Here is a 12,095-nt window from a genome sequence, read left to right on the forward strand (position 1 = left end):
CCTGGTGTTCGCGAGGCCGGGTGACACAGGCGCGGCACAAGTTGTGGCCGCACTCCAGTATAACCGGATCGGTGAAGAAATCAAGACAAACGGGACAATTTCAATCCTCAGTGAAACTCTCCGCCTCGTGTCTGGAAGCCAGGATGAGTTTCAGCGCTTCCTGATTCACACTGCTGGGCTGATATTTCTGTGGGTGGATCAGCCCCGGTTCGCCCATCAAATCCTCCTTCAGTTCCCTGCGGTGTTACCGTATTTACTCTGACAGTGATACAAAGTTATATAGTCACACAATAAAAGACAATTCCCAACTCCCTGTCATGAACTAACACTAAATTGTCACTAAATTTGTCTCCTCGGTTCCCTGCTCTGTTACCGTATTTACTCTTACGCTGTTACAACGTTATATATCGCACATTAACATTCCTAATCCCTAATAAAAACAGAAAATGCTGGAAACACTCAGCAGATCAGGCAGCGTCAGTGGAGGAAAAACAGAACGTCTCAGGTCGGTGACCTTTCGTCAGAACTGGAAAGTGTTGGAGATTTAACAATCTGTAAACAAGTACAAAGCCAGGGGAAGGGGAGAGGGGTGGGTGCGCTGGGAAATAACAACAGGGAGGGTCTGTGATAGGGTGGGGGGCCGGAGTGAATAAATGTCAAAAGGGATGATGGTGCAAAGCAAAAGAGGGTGGTAATGGGACAAGTAAAGAGACAAAATGTGGGTCCAGAGGAGGTGTGAATGGTCCCAGCAGAATGGTGACGGTGGTTATGATCTGAAGTTCTTGAACTCAGTGTTGAGGCCGGAAGCTGTAAAGTGCCTAATGGCAAGATTCCTAATCCCTGTCATGATGAACTAACGCTACATTATCAGATGCTGCCTGACCTGCTGAGTGTTTCCAGCATTTTCTGTTGTTATTTCAGATTTCCAGCATCCGCAGTATTTTGCTGTTGTATTAGTGTTTGGTTCACTGCCACTTCTCTCCTCGGAATGCCCACCTTGAAGAAGTTCTGCTCTTCTCTCCGACGGGATTTCCGTTTGTCTCTTCACCTTGTTCATCTTCATTGCTTTCATGGTGTGGAGATGCCGGAGTTGGACTGGGGTGGACAAATGTAAGAAGTCACACAACACCAGGTTATAGTCCAACAGCTTTATTTGAAATCACAAGCTTTCGGAGCGCTGCCGAAAGCTTTTGATTTCAAATAAAGCTGTTGGACTATAACCTGGTGTTGTGTGACTTCTTACATTCATTGCTTTCGGTTTCCCTTCTCGTGTTTGATCAGGTATCTGCCAAGACTCGTTTTCACAGCCACATCTCTTTCCTCAGCAACTGTCTCCTGTTCCGACTTATTCCACGTGGATTCCAACTGAAATTCCACCCTTCGTGTTTCGGATCCCCCCAGGATTACAGATATCTCTGAGATATTCAGCGTTCCTCGAACTACTGCTCTCGCCACATCCTGAGCTCCACGCTCAACGCCATGCATCGCCACATCAACACTCTCGCCCTCTCCCTTCAGCAGCACCGACGCACTCTATCTCAAAGCTGTCCTGGTCCACAGTTCCAGTTCATCCTTCGCCTCATCTGGCGCTTCAATAAAAAACCTTTTTTTCTTCCTTTCAGATGTCAAGGATCACAAGCTTCAACAACTCTTGGACACCAGCGCCCCTCCGGAACCTTCTTCCCCTTCACTTTCCTCTGACCGCATCCCTTCTTCCAATCTCTCCCCCTGCTGTGTTTTCACTCTCCCCTCTGACCTTTCCCTCTCTGACCCCGAGCGAGGGAGGCTGCCTGGCCTGCTGAGTGTTTCCAGCATTTCCTGTTGTTACTACATTATCAGAGCTGCTCATAAGCGGCCGTTTGGAAGAGACAGACGAGTAGATGTCATTTTAGAGACAAAGGCGGGAGTTAACAGTGAACTCAGGAAACGGGAGTGAGAAATATATAAGGACACATTTGAGATGGAAAGTCCGGCTCTCACAAGCGATCTTACAGAGCTCCGTGACCCTATGAGCCTCTGTCCAGTCTAACCAGGTCCGCAGAGAGAGTTGAGCGACACACATTTTGCCCGCAGAGTGAATGCCATCGCGATATTCGCCAGAAGAACCGACACACCAGGAGTGCAGCAAACTGGAGTGGACTTGCCCAAGACAGAGTCTTGAGACCAAGACTGACAGCGATCCTGTTCAGTTCCCGAGTTCTCCAATCACTTGTTCTCCACCATTACTCGACTGAACTCGCTCTGTGGGCACAACAATGCCTTGGTGTCAATCATATTGGTTTATGTCGGGCAATTCAAAGCTCGCTAAGTACTGCAGCATATAGAACCATAGAAACATAGAAGATAGGAGCAGGAGTAGGCCATTCGGCCCTTCGAGCCTGCTCCACCATTCAATGAGATCATGGCTGATCATTCAAACTCAGTACCCTGTCCCTGCCTTCTCGCCATATCCCCAGATCCCTTTAGCCTCAAGAAATATATCCAACTCTTTCTTGAATATATTTAATGAACTGGCCTCCACCGCCCTCTGTGGCAGAGAATTCCATAGGTTCACCACTCTCTGGGTGAAGAAATTCCTCCTCATTTCAGTCCTAAATGGCTTACCCCTTATCCTTGGACTATGACCCCTGGTTCTGGACTCCCCGGCCATCAGAAACATCCTTTCTGCATCTAGTCTGTCCAGACCTAACAGAATTTTATAGGTTTCGATGAGATCCCCTCTCAATCTTCTAAACTCCAGTGAGTATAAGCCCAATTGACACAATCTCTCCTCGTACGTCATTCCTGCCATCCCAGGTATCAGCCTGGTGAATCTTTGCTGCACTCCCTCCATGGCAAGAACGTCCTTCCTCAGGTAAGGTGACCAAAACTGCACACAATACTCAAGGTGCGGTCTCACCGAGGCCCTGTACAACTGCAGCAAGACATCCTTGTTCTTGTACTCGAACCCTCTTGCTACGAAGGCCAACATACCATTTGCCTTCTTAACCGCCTGCTGCACCTGCATGCTTACCTTCAGCGACTGGTGCACAAGAACACCCAGGTCTCTTTGCACTTCCCCTTCTCCCAATCTATTGCCATTCAAATAATAATCTGCCTTCCTGTTTTTGCCACCAAAGTGGATAACCTCACATTTATCCACATTATAGTGCATTTGCCATGTTTCTGCCCAATCACCCAACCTGTCCAAATCGTACTGGAGTTTCATGACATCCTCCTCAAAGCATACCCTCCCACCCAGCTTTGTGTCGTCTGCAAATTTGGAGATATTGCATCCAATTCCCTCGTCCAGATCATTAATATATATTGTGAACAGCTGGGGTCCTAGGACCGATCCTTGCGGTACCCCACTAGTCACTGCCTGCCACTCGGAAAATGACCCGTTTATTCCAACTCTTTGCTTTCTGTCCGCCAACCAGTTCTCTATCCAAGTCAATACCTTGCCCCCAATCCCATGTGCCTTAACTTTACACGCTAATCTCTTATGCGGGACCTTATCGAAAGCCTTCTGAAAGTCCAAATACACCACATCCACTGGTTCTCCCTTATCTATTTTACCAGTTACATCCTCAAAAAATTCCAGTAGATTAGTCAAGCATGATTTACCTTTTGTAAATCCATGTTGACTTTGTCCGATCCTGTCACTGCTTTCCAAGTGCTCTGCTATTACATCTTTTATAATGGACTCTAGTATTTTCCCCACTACCGATGTCAGGCTTACCGGTCTATAATTCCCCGCTTTTTCTCTGCCACCTTTTTTGAATAGTGGGGTAACATTAGCTACCCTCCAATCCATGGGTACTGTTCCAGAGTCCATTGAGTTCTGGAAGATGACCAGCAATGCATCTACTATTTCTAGGGCCACTTCCTTAAGTACCCTGGGATGTAGGTTATCAGGCCCTGGGGATTTATCGGCCTTCATTCCCATCAATTTTCCTAACACCATTTCCCTACAAATACTGATATCTTTCAGTTCCACCCTTTCATCAGACCCTATGTTCCGCGGTATTTCTGGGAGGTTATTTATGTCCTCCTTTGTGAAGACAGAACCAAAATATGTATTTAGTTGGTCTGCCATTTCTTTGCTCCCCATTATAAATTCCCCTGATTCTGACTGCAAGGGACCTACGCTTCACCAATCTTTTCCTCTTTACATACCTATAACAGCTTTTACAGTCAGTTTTTAAGTTCCCTGAAAGCTTACTCTCATATTCTATTTTCCCTTTCTTAATTAATCCCTTTGTCCTCCTTTGTTGAATCCTAAACTGTTCCCAATCCTCAGGATTATTGCTTTTTCTGGCCAATTTGTATGTCCTCTCCTTGGAATATTATGCTATCCCTAATTTCCCTTGTTAGCCACGGTTGAATCACCTATTTTGTTTTATTTTTATGCCAAACTGGGATGAACAACTTCTGTAGTTCATCCATTCGGTCTTTGAATGTTTGCCATTGCCTATCCACCGTCAACCCTTTGAGTGCCATTCCCCAATCAATCCTACCCCACTCGCTCCTCAGACCATCGTAGTTTATTTAAATTGAGGACCCTAGTTTCTGAGTCAACTACTTCATTCTCCATCTTAATGAAGAATTCGATCATATTATGATCGCTCAGACCCAAGGGGCCTCGTACAACAAGATTGCTAATTAATCTTTTCTCGTTACATAATACCCAGTCTAAGATGGCCTGATCTCTGGTTGGTTCCTCGACATATTGGTCCAGGAAACCATCCCGTATGCACTCCAGGAATTCCTCCTCCACAGTATTGTTACTAATTTGGTTAGCCCAATCTATATGTAGATTAAAGTCACCCATGATGACTGCTGTGCCCTTATTGCACGCTTCTTTAATTTCCCTTTTAATGCCATCCCCAACCTCCGCCTTACTGTTTGGAGGTCTATAAACCACTCCCACTAATGTTTATTTCCCCTTAGTATCTCTCAATTCTACTCATACAGATTCCACCTCATCAGAGCTAATATCCTTCATTACAATTGTGTTAATCCCTTCTTTAACCAGTAATGCTACCCCTCCTCCCAAACCCTACACATTAATGGCGAATCCTAATGTGTGTATATTTCCCACATGATTGTGGATATTAATGTGGCATTTTCTAGCTAATCTTTCCCAATGAGGGCCCTGGAACGGATAATCAAACAATGGGCTTGAATGAAATCAATTTTGAGAAGGTGAATTTGATCAGATCCAAGTGTAAGAATACATAAGAATCAGAGGATGATACAGCACAGAAGGAGGCTATTCGGCCCATCGTGCCTGTGAACCTTCAGAGACAGTCACCGCTTCTTGGGCCGTTTTTAATGGGGATTCTTTCCTGCAGTACTGATATGCTGCCAGCAGGTGGCAGTAATGCACTTTGTAACAAGGACAGACTTGCGATCAAACAGCGTCTCAGGGACTGGGAGGGCAGCACTGCCTGAGATGTGAATCCACAGACCCAAAATACCCGACACACAGTTTGAGTAACTCGAGAATCTTTTCTATTTCCGAAAACAAACGTCATTTACTCAAACATATAAGAAACAAGCTCCAAATAGATTCTGTGCAGTATAATGACATCTTGGATTTCAAGCCTCACTTTCAATGCATCAATGCTCTCAACTTCAACCACCCAATGAGGCAGCGAGTTCCACATTCTCACCAATCTCCATGTAAAGAAATTCCTCCTAATATTGGGGGAAAGTTGACACTCCAAGGCCTTCCAACATCAGTTGATGCTTTTTTTTGGGCCAGTGTCCCTGGGAAGGATCCATTGAGCACAGAGGCCTGTGTTATGGAGTTGGCTGGGAGTAGCAGGGGGCGGGCCGGCTGCGGGATCAAAGTAGGGGGCGGGCCGGCTGCCGGAGTATTGTAGGGGGCGGGCCGGCTGCGGGAGCATAGCAGGGGGCGGGCCGGCTGCGGGAGCGTAGTAGGGGGCGGGCCGGCTGCGGGAGCATAGTAGGGGGCGGGCCGGCTGCGGGAGCATAGTAGGGGGCGGGCCGGCTGCGGGAGCATAGTAGGGGGCGGGCCGGCTGCGGGAGTATAGCAGGGGGCGGGCCGGCTGCGGGAGCATAGCAGGGGGCGGGCCGGCTGCGGGAGTATAGTAGGGGGCGGGCCGGCTGCGGGAGTATAGTAGGGGGCGGGCCGGCTGCGGGAGTATAGTAGGGGGCGGGCCGGCTGCCGGAGTATAGTAGGGGGCGGGCCGGCTGCGGGAGTATAGTAGGGGGCGGGCCGGCTGCCGGAGTGTAGTAGGGGGCGGGCCGGCTGCGGGAGCATAGTAGGGGGCGGGCCGGCTGCGGGAGCATAGCAGGGGGCGGGCCGGCTGCGGGAGCATAGTAGGGGGCGGGCCGGCTGCGGGAACATAGTAGGGGGCGGGCCGGCTGCGGGAGCGGAGGGGGAGGCGGGCCGGCTGCGGGAGCGGAGGGGGAGGCGGGCCGGCTGCGGGAACATAGTAGGGGGCTGACCGGCTGTGGGACCATAGTAGGGAGCTGACCGGCTGCGGGATCATAGTATTGGGCAGGCCGGCTGCGGGAGCGGGGGGGGGTGGGTGGCGGGCCGGCTGCGGGATCACAGTAGAGGGCGGGCCGGCTGCGGGATCACAGTAGGGGGCGGGCCGGCTGCGGGAGCATAGTAGGGGGCGGGCCGGCTGCGGGAGCATAGTAGGGGGCGGGCCGGCTGCGGGAGCATAGTAGGGGGCGGGCCGGCTGCGGGAGCGTAGTAGGGGGCGGACCGGCTGCGGGAGCATAGTAGGGGGCGGGCCGGCTGCGGGAGCGTAGTAGGGGGCGGGCCGGCTGCGGCAGCATAGCAGGGGGCGGGCCGGCTGCGGGAGAGTAGCAGGGGGCGGGCTGGCTGCTGGAGAGTAGCAGGGGGCGGGCCGGCTGCGGGAGAGTAGCAGGAGGTGGGCCGGCTGCAGCAGCATAGCAGAGGGCGGGCTGGCTGCGGGAGAGTAGCAGGGGGCGGGCCGGCTGCGGGAACATAGTAGGGGGCGGGCCGGCTGCGGGAGCGGAGGGGGGGGCGGGGCGGGCCGGCTGCGGGAGCGAAGTATGGGGCGGGCCGGCTGCGGGAACATAGAAGGGGGCGGGCCGGCTGCGGGAGCGAAGTACGGGGCGGGCCGGCTGCGGGAGCATAGTAGGCGGCGGGCCGGCTGCGGGAGCATAGTAGGGGGCGGGCCGGCTGCGGTAGCATAGTAGGGGCGGGCCGGCTGCGGGAGCGTAGTAGGGGGCGGGCCGGCTGCGGTAGCGTAGTAGGGTGCGGGCCGGCTGCTTGAGCAGAGTAGGGGGTGGGCTGGCTGCGGGAGAGTAGCAGGGGGCGGGCCGGCTGCGGGAGAGTAGCAGGGGGCGGGCCGGCTGCGGGAGCATAGTTGGGGACGGGCCGGCTGCGGGAGCATAGTTGGGGGCGGGCCGGCTGCGGGAGCATAGTTGGGGGCGGGCCGGCTGCGGGAGCATGGTAGGGGGCGGGCCGGCTGTGAGAGCGTAGTACGGGGAAAAGGTGATATGGCTGCTAAATAATATACAGTATCCTTAGCTTTATAAACAGAGTCATAGATTACAATAGCAAGGAAGTTATGCTGAACCTTCCTAAATCAGTGGTTCATAGAAACATAGAAGATAGGAGCAGGAGTAGGCCATTCGGCCCTTCGAGCCTGCTCCACCATTCAATGAGATCATGGCTGATCATCCAAATTCAGTACCCTGTCCCTGCCTTCTCCCCATATCCCTTGATCCCTTTAGCCTTAAGAAATATATCCAACTCTTTCTTGAATATATTTAATGAACTGGCCTCCACCGCCCTCTGTGGCAGAGAATTCCACAGGTTCACCACTCTCTGGGTGAACAAATTCCTCCTCATTTCAGTCCTAAATGTCCTACCCCTTATCCTTAGACAATGACCCCTGGTTCTGGACTCCCCGGCCATCGGGAACAACCTTCCTGCATCTAGTCTGTCCAGGCCTGACAGAATTTTATAGGTTTCGATGAGATCCCCTCTCAATCTTCTAAACTCCAGTGAGTATAAGCCCAATCGACACAATCTCTCCTCATGCGTCATTCCTGCCATCCCAGCTATCAGCCTGGTAAATCTTCGCTGCACTCCTTCCATGGAGTATTGTGTCCAGTTCTGGGAAATACAGTTTACTGGACTGGTACCAGGGATGCGGGACTTCAGTTACGTGGAGAGGCTAGAGAAGGGCTGTGGGGAAAGGGCAGTGGAGTGGGATTAATTGTTTCGCTCTTTCAAAGAGCCGGCACAGGCACGAAGGGCCGAGTGACCTCCTCCTGTGCTGTATGATTCTGTGGTTCTATGCCCAGGAATTTGGGTCGGGGGCTTCCCGTGGGTGTAAGCCCTTGACCTGCACTTACCTTGCGTGCCGGCAGTTGAGCTGTAGGGCCCCGTGGAATTGCGCTCCGGTACCTGGCCCAGAGACCAGCGCGCAGTGCTTGCGTGTCCCAGGGGCGCAGTTAGTGCGATGCTTCCGCTGGGATCACGTGAGCCATGGGCAGCCAATCGGAGGAGGGAAAAGCCCATTCATAAGATTGACAGGGAGACCTGTCAAAACTTATAAATACTACGGCCCCAAAATAGCAGTAAACCTTCAAATAATTTTTTTTTTAAATCACGCTTTTGAAATAAACTATAAATTACATTAAATAATTATTTTAAACAATAATTTAAATTTTTGAAAAAAATATTTTTTTAATCTAACGGGGCTAAAAATAAACTTACCTTGCTTTAAAGTATTTAAAAATAATAAACCTCTGGAAAAAATGTTTTAATTTTAATTAATTGACCACTTAGCTTGTAAAAAGCAGGCCTTATGCCTCCTTTTTACATTTCTAAATCCTGCAGGCTTAACCTCGCGTGAAAACCTGCAGTCCGTGTCCATATGCAGCAAGACCTGGACAACATTCAGACTTGGGCTGACAAGTGGCAAGTAACATTCGCACCACACAAGTGTCAGGCAATGACCATCTCCAACAAGCGAGACTCTAACCATCTCCCCTTGACATTCAATGGCATTACCATCGCTGAATCCCCCACTATCAACATCCTGGGGGTTACCATTGATCAGAAACTGAGCTGGACCGGCCAGATTGATTAAGAATGGGAAGATAGATTATGAAAGTAAACTAGCAAAAAATATAAAGACAGATAGTAAGAGTTTTTATAGTTATATAAAAAGAAAAAGGGTGGCTAAAGTAAATGTTGGTCCCTTAGAGGATGAGACCGGGAAATTAATGGTGGGAAATATGGAGATGGCAAAAACACTGAATGAATATTTTACATCAGTCTTTACAGTAGAGGACACCAAGAATATCCCAACACTTGACAAGCAGGGGGCTATAGGGGGGGAGGAGCTAAATACGATTAAAATCACTAAGGAAGTAGTACTTGGTAAAATAATGGGACTCAAGGCGGATAAATCACCTGGACCTGATGGCTTACATCCCAGGGTTTTGAGGGAAGTGGCGGTAGGGATTGTGGATGCATTGGTAATAATCTTCCAAAACTCCCTGGACTCAGCAAAGGTCCCGGCAGACTGGAAAACTGCTAATGTAACACCCTTATTTAAAAAGGGCAGTAGACAGAAGGCTGGAAACTATAGACCGGTTAGCCTAACATCTGTGGTAGGTAAAATTTTGGAGTCCATTATTAAGGAGACAGTAACAGGACATTTGGATAATCATAATTTAATAAGACAAAGTCAGCATGGTTTTATGAAGGGGAAGTCATGTTTGACAAATTTGCTGGAGTTCTTTGAGGAAGTAACATATAGGGTGGATAAAGGTGAACCAGTGGACGTAGTGTATTTAGACTTCCAAAAGGCATTTGACAAGGTGCCACACAAAAGATTATTGCTTAAGATAAAAAATCACGGGATTGGGGGTAATATTCTGGCATGGATAGAGGATTGGCTATCTAACAGAAGGCAGAGAGTTGGGATAAATGGTTCATATTCAGACTGGCAATCAGTAACCAGTGGTGTTCCGCAGGGGTCAGTGCTGGGTCCCCAACTCTTTACAATCTATATTAACGATTTGGAGGAGGGGACCGAGTGTAACACGTCAAAGTTTGCAGATGATACTAAGATGGGAGGGAAAGTAGTGAGTGAGGAGGACATAAAAAACCTGCAAGGGGACATAGACAGGCTAAGTAAGTGGGCAGAGATTTGGCAGATGGAATACAATACTGGAAAGTGTGAGGTTATGCACTTTGGCAGGAAAAATCGTAGAGCAAGTTATTATCTTAATGGCAAGAAACTTGAAAGTACTGAAGTACAAAGGGATCTGGGGGTCCTGGTGCACGAAACTCAAAAGGTTAGTATGCAGGTGCAGCAAGTGATTAAGAAGGCCAATGGAATGTTGGCTTTTATTGCTAGGGGGATAGAATATAAAAATAGGGAGGTATTGCTTCAGTTGTACAAGGTATTGGTGAGACCGCACCTGGAATACTGCATACAGTTTTGGTGTCCATACTTAAGAAAGGACATACTTGCTCTCGAGTCAGTACAAAGAAGGTTCACTCGATTAATCCCGGGGATGAGGGGATGGACATACGAGGAGAGGTTGAGTAGATTGGGACTCTACTCATTGGAGTTCAGAAGAATGAGAGGCGATCTTATTGAAACATATAAGATTATGAAGGGGTTGGATCGGGTGGATGCAGGGAGGATGTTCCAGATGATGGGTGAAACTAGAACTAGGGGGCATAGTCTTAGAATAAGGGGCTGCTCTTTCAAAACTGAGATGAGGAGGAACTACTTCACTCAGAGGGTGGTAGGTCCATGGAATATGCTGCCCCAAAAAGCTGTCGAAGCTACATCATTACATAAATTTAAAACAGAAATAGACAGTTTCCTAGTAGAAAAGGGAATTAAGGGTTATGGGGAGCGGGCAGGAATTTGGACATGAGTCTAGGTTCGGATAGGTCATGGCCCTGTGGGTAGCGGAGCGGGCCCAGGGGCCGTGTAGCCTGATCCTGCTCCTGTTTTCGTGTGTCTAATGCTGTTAGATTCAGGAGATAGTCCTGTCATAGTGGATTGGCGGTTAGGATCAGATCAGCCATGATCTTATTGAATGGCGGAGCAGGCTCGAGGGGCCAATTGGCCTACTCCTGCTCCTATTTCTTATGTTCTTATGTTCTTATATAAATACTGTGGCTACAAGAGCAGGCCAGAGGCTGGGAATTCTGCGGCGAGTGTCTCACCTCCTGACTCCCCAAAGCCTTTCCACCATCTACAAGGCACAAGTCAGGAGTGTGATGGAATACTCTCCACTTGCTTGGGTGAGTGCAGCTCCAACAACACTCAAGAAGCTTGACACCATTCAGGATAAAGCAGCCCGCTTGATTAGCACACCATCCACCACTTTGAACATTCACTCCCTCCACCACCGGCACACTGTGGCTGCAGTGTGTACCATCTGCAAGATGCACTGCAGCAACTCGCCAAAGCTCCTTCAACAGCACCTTCCAAACCCGCGACCTCTACCACTTAGAAGGACAAGGGCAGCAGACGCATGGGAACATCACCACCTACAAGTTCCCCTCCAAGCCACACACCATCCTGACTTGGACCTCTATCGCCGTTCCTTCACTGTCGCTGGGCCAAAATCCTGGAACTCCCTTCCTAACAGTATTGTGGGTGTACCTACACCATACGGACTGCAGCGGTTCAAGAAGGCGGCTCACCACCATCTTCTCAAGGGCAATTAGGGATGGGCACTAAATGTAGGCCTAGCCAGCGACGCCCACATCCCATCAATGAATTTAAAAAAACGTAAGTTTGATGCGCACGCGCAGCCTCTCCTGCACGCACGTTCGCCCTCTGAACCCCTTCGTTCAGAGGATTGGAAGTGCCAGTTTCCCGCGCATGTGCAGTGCATGCAGAAAACCGGCACTTCCATTCGGCCTACGGGTGAGTACCCCGTGCGCACTCACCCGTGGAGACCCGAATTGCTGGGCCAATTAATGGCCCAGAAATTTGGGTCTCCACAGCTGAGTACGCACGGGGTACTCACCCGTAAGCCCAATGGAAGTGCTGGTTTTGTGCATGCGCGGGAACCCGGCATTTCCGTTCCCCTGAAATAAGGGGTTAAGAGGTGGA

This window comes from Somniosus microcephalus, unplaced genomic scaffold (assembly GCF_052327205.1).
Source record: "Somniosus microcephalus isolate GS21.2 unplaced genomic scaffold, FLI_Smic_1.0 unresolved_chr1, whole genome shotgun sequence".
NCBI lineage: Eukaryota > Metazoa > Chordata > Chondrichthyes > Squaliformes > Somniosidae > Somniosus > Somniosus microcephalus.